The sequence below is a fragment of the Microtus ochrogaster genome, unplaced genomic scaffold, assembly GCF_000317375.1.
Source record: "Microtus ochrogaster isolate Prairie Vole_2 unplaced genomic scaffold, MicOch1.0 UNK6, whole genome shotgun sequence".
NCBI lineage: Eukaryota > Metazoa > Chordata > Mammalia > Rodentia > Cricetidae > Microtus > Microtus ochrogaster.
In genome coordinates this window covers 10,939,260-10,945,044 of record NW_004949104.1, presented here as the reverse complement: position 1 = coordinate 10,945,044, position 5,785 = coordinate 10,939,260, and positions in this window count along the sequence as shown.

Below are 5,785 nucleotides of genomic sequence, written 5' to 3'. Positions count from 1 at the left end.
TGTGTAGGGAGAGATACAGGGGATAGAGAACAATGCTGTGGATTTGCTTCTTTCCTATCCCCTTTACATGGGTCCTAGAAATGGAGCTCAGTTGTCAGGCCTGTATGGCAGGTGCCTTTACCCCTGAGCCATCTCTCTGAGCCACCTTTCCCAGCTTCTAAAGTGTAAGTTTTCAAATAGTCCCTAACGACCCTCTGAATTTCACTGAAGGCTGTTTTAACATCCACTTCTATATCTCAATTCTATTCACTTAAGCTTCCTCTTCCATTAGGTTAGCTAGAGGTTTGTCAATATCACTTTTTAAAATCTTTAAAATTGTATTTACTCATGAGTGTGTGTGCCAGTGCACACGTGGAGGTCAGAGGAAACTTTCAGGAGTTGGTTCTGTCCTTCTGCCGTGTAGGTTCTGGAGACTCAACTCGAATTTGTCAGGTGTGGTGGCACCTTACCCACTGAGGCGTACTTGCTGGCCCTGGAATCACACTCCTCTTCGGCTCCTCGTGCTGGGATTACAGGTGTGAGCCACTGTTGTGTGAGTCTGCCTGAGGAGGCACAACTTACATTTCTCTACTCACCCCAGATAGGGAACCCATGACACACAAAAGTTTTGGCCACACCAGAATCCAGCTTGATGAACAGACAAATGTGTTGTATGATGATGAGTCTGTTTATTAGTCTCACAGAAGTATGATTGAGGGGTTACTTACGGGAGCAGGGACTCAGAAGTAGCTTTTATTATACAAGCAGACGCCATGTGGGTGGTGACCGATGGATGCTGCAACCCTGGAGAGCAGTTTGACAGCTCTGAGAGTCTCTCCCCGGCAGCTGTGTGGGTTAGAGTCCCATCTCACCCAGCCCAGCACAGTTTACTGTCTCTGTAACCTTGGGCCGGGGCTCTCATGAATCTTCTTAAGGTTCAGCTTTCCAGAGCACGTGACATTTGTTTCCTCCTGAGTCTCGTGAGCCTTCCGCTCTCTCCTGGGAAAGATGGCCTCATGAGAAGGGAATATATGACAGGCGCCACAGCCGTCTGTGCCGTGTTCTTTCAGTCTTCATCTGTGTCCTGAAGTTCATATTTATTGCCCTCCCCCGCTTTAGGGCTTGTGTTCTCGTTTTCTAGTAGTACAGCTGCCTCGTTAGGTTATTTGTCATCTCTCTGATTTTTAATTAATTTAGCTATAAGCTGTCCCCTTAGAACTGCCTTAACTGTCTCCAAAGGTTCTAATAAGCCGTGCTTTCATTTTCATTTGAGGCTACTAATATTTTAACTTTCTCACTGATTTCTTTAGTGAACCACTGTTCGTTCAAGTATGTAAGCTTAGTCGACATGTATTCATGTGATCTCTGTTGCTATTGATATCTAGTTTTATTCCCATATGATTTGATAATATGAAATAAATTATTTTGATAATTTTATATTCATTAGGCTTGCTTTGTAACCTAGAATGTGATCTATTTTAAAGAAGGCTCCATAGGCTGCTGAGAAGAATGCATAGCCCGTATCTTTCAGATAGACTATCCAATAGGAATCTGTTAAGCCCATTTGATTTATGGTGTGGTTTAATTCTGAAGTTTCTTTGTTGATTTTGGTTGGAAAGACCTATCTAAAGAAGAGAGTGTTGTATTGAAACCACCCGTTGTTAATTGTATCAGTACCTATATGACCCTTTCTGCCCTTTAGTGTTTGTTTTATAAAATTCAGAGCCCCAAATCTTACATATTCTGTGCATCCTCACGATTGTGATGTGATTACCATTGCCCCTGTCCCCTTCTGTGAAACCGCGTATGCTACCATACCTTAGTACCTAGCTTAATAATTGTATCATGTTGAATGACAATGATTACTCCCTTTTTTTTTCGTATAAATTTGCCTTTATCTCTTCTGGAGCTAGCAAGATGGGTTAGTGGGTAAGGGCACTTGCGGCCAAGCTTGATGACCTGAGTTTGATATCTGAGCCCTGCTTGGTGGAGTGACTCCCACAAGCTGTCTTCTGACTTCCAAATATGTACCATGGTGTTGTACACACACACACACACACGATAAATAAATGTGAAAAAAGACCTGAAATTAGCTATGTGTGTTTCTGTGGGAGGCTCCATTTGCTTGGTAAGTTGATTTCCACCCTTTGTTGACGCTCAATTGGATGTCATTGCTTGTGAGATATATTTATTGGGGACAATAGATACATGAGATCTGTTTTATTTAATCCAGTCAAACTAGTCTCAGTCCTTTTAATTGAAGAGCTGAGGCCATTTATATTTATATATTTAAGATATATTATTGAGAAAGGCTTGCAAATGTTGGCTGGATTTCTTTTTCTTTTTCTTTTTTGGTGTGTGCATGTATATGTGCATGCTTACGGGTGGGTGTACATGTATGTTGGGCATGCATGTGGAGACCAGATGACAGCTTCTGGTTATTCCTCAGCAGCCAGCTACTTTGTCTTTAGAGCTGGGTCTCTCATTGCCTGGTGCCTTCTGGTTTGGTTTGGCTCACTAGCTAGCAGGTCCCAGCTATCTGTTTCCATCTCCTCTGTGTATCTCCTACCTTTCCATTTTTGTAAACATGGGTTTTGAGCATCAAACTCATGTCTTCATGTTTGTGTGGCAAACTTTCACAGGCTCAGCCCTCACTTCAGTCTCCCTCTTTTCTTCTTTATTGGCCTGGGCTGTTTGCTGCTTTGCTGTGCTGGACGTGATAGGTTACTTCCTAGCCATCCTTTGTTCATTTGCTCCTCCCACTCCTGTTTTCATTTACGCCTTCGTTTGTGTGAGTGTATGCATGTGGGTGCATGTAGGTCACAGCATGTGTGCAGAGGTCAGAGGACAACTTGCAGGAGTGGTTCTCTCCTTGTACCTGTAGGTTCTGGATTGCACCCATGTTGACGAACTTGTCAGCAAGTGCCTTCACCCACAGGGCTGTTTTGCCCCTATTTCTAAAGCTAACTCCACACTTGATATCCACAGGCACATCCATCCAGCAAGGGGATTCATGTTCCAGGTTTAGAAACAACAAAGACAGATGTACCTGTTTAGATCTCAACGGGTGTTTTCTTCCCAAAGTCCCACCCACTTGAGAAACACCCTCTAGCTACAACATTAACCTTCCCGGGGGTATGAACTTGGAGTCCCAGGAGGGTGGGAAAACCTGCCTGGTCCACAGAAGGCAAAGCTGTGTGTGGGGACGTCTGGTCCAAAAGGAAGAGAGGCTATGAAAGTGAAGATCGCTCTTGAAGACATTGGGTATTTGTCCAATACAGGGTCAGCATCAGCAAAAACAGTAAGACAAGAAGAAGTCTTCATGTACCTAGAAGTCTCCAGTTTAAGGACTCAGAGAGAAGCCATTTAAATGCAGTCTCTTTTTGCGTGAGCTCCCTGTGTTTTTAATTTCGGCTCCTTTACCATATTTCAGTAGTGGGATTAAAGGCATGAACCACTGCTGTTGCTGGTTTTTCTTCTATTTTTAAATTTTATTTTGCTCTTTGAGGGGTCCACCACCCAGCTCCCAAATAAATGCATGGAGACTTATTTTTATTTATGAATGCCTGGCTTTAACTGGGCTTATATCTAGCCAGGTTTTCTTAAATAATGCTGTCTATCTTCTGCCTATGGGCTTTTATTTTTTTCCTTCTTACTCCGTGGCTGGCTGCGTGGCTGTGTTCCTACCCCATGACGTCCTCCTCTCATGTAAAATAGAGAGCAAGATGGGTTGAATGTTTAGGGCTAGAAGGACTGAGAGGAAAATTAAAGCCATATGTGTCTAACATAGTAATGAATTTATGGGGATGTGATTTGTTACAGCAATGGAATACTCAGGTCAACATTCCTCCAATCTTAGAAACAAGCCATAAATTAATGTATTTTTCTGGGGAAAATATTAGAGGGAAAAATATTAGAAGGTATTATAAAGAACAGTCATTGACTGTCCAGGTTCTACAAGAACAGGGCACAACAGCTGCTGATCTTTTAAAGTCACCAAAAGCCCCACCTTTAAAATGGTTGATGGACAAACCTGTATGGGTTGAGCAATGGCCTTTAACAACAGAGAAACTGCAGGCTTTAGAACAGCTCATACAGAAGCAACTAAATACTTAACAAATATAATCAACCAGCCCTTGGAATTCTCTTGTATTTGTTATTAAAAAGAAAACAGGAAAATGGAGAATGGTAACAGATATAAGAACTGTTAATAAGGTGTCTCAGCCAATGGGCTCACTACAGTCTGGAATTCTATTGTCTAAAGGATGGCCTCTTATAGTTGTTAATTTAAAACATTGTTTCTTCACTGTACCTCTACAAGAAAAAGACAGAGGAAAACAACTTGCTTTCATGGTGCCTACTTATAACAATTCTCATTCTGTTAAGAGATATCAGTGGAAAAACAACAACAATAAAACAAAACAAAAAAAAAAACAAAAAAAAAAACAAAAACCAAGCTGGGCAGTGGTGGCACAAGCCTTTAATCCCAGTACTCAGGAGGCAGAGGCAGGCAGATCTCTGTGAGTTTGAGGCCAGCCTTGTCTACAAAGCGAGTTCCAGGGCAGGCTCCAAAGCTACAGAAAGAAACACTATCTTGAGAGAGATATCCCACAGGGAATCTTAAATAGCCCTACCCTGTGTCAATATTTTGTGTGTAAGTCATTGGAAATGATATGTAAGCATTTTCTGCAATCTATCATTTACCATTACATGGATGACATCTTACTAGCTGATTCAAATGTAGATACTTTAGAATATTGGAAGAGGTAAAGAAAATTTTTGCCTTATTGGGGATTACAAATTGCTCCTGAAATAATACAAAGAGGAGATTCTATTAATTATTTAGGAATTAAAATAGGTCTACAGGAAAATTAGACCCTTAAAGGTGCAAATTAGGAGAGATCGATTGCAGACTCTTAATGACTTTAAAAAATTGGTAGGAAACATTTCCTATCTACAGCCTACTGTTGGGATAAACAATGATGAACTAAGTAATTTTTTTCAAAACCTTAGACAGTGACAAGGACTTAAATAGTCCAGGAGAATTATCAGCTGAAGCTGAGGGAGAACTGGCTTTGGTGGGAAAGCGATTACAGGATGCACATGTGGATCATTTGGGTGCAGAGCTTGATCGCATTTTCATTATTTTACCTTCTAAACATTCTTCTACAGGAATATTAATTCAGAGGAAAGATATTATCACATAATCTATCTTTTACCACATAAACAGAGTAAAAACTAGAAACTTATGTGGAAAAGGTCTCTGAGTTGATTCTAAAAGGGAAATTGAGACTTTGTCAATTAACAGGAATAGACCCATCAGAAATTGTAGTGCCTTTTACTAATGATGAAATTGACAAATTATGGGCAGAAAGTGAACCTTGGCAAAGAGCTTGCAGTAATTTTTTTGGGAGAGATTAACAACCATTCCAAAAGCAAGAGAATTCAATTTATAAAGAGAACTGACTGGATCCTTCCTCACATTGTATGGGAACACCAATATCTGGAGCCTCTATACTCTATACTGATGCAAATAAATCAGGAAAAGTAGGTTACAAATCAGAAAATTTAAGTAGATTGGCTAAAAGCCCTTATGGTTCTGTCCAAAAGTCAGAATTATATGCTATTTTCATTGTATTAATGGATTTTACAGAACCTCTCAACATACTCACTGATTTGCAATATGCAGAAAGAATTGTTTTATATATTGAAATGGCTGAATTTATTCCAGATGATACAGAATTGACTTTATTATTTATTCAGTTACAAGAAATAATCAGGAATAGGAATCATCTCATATATATAT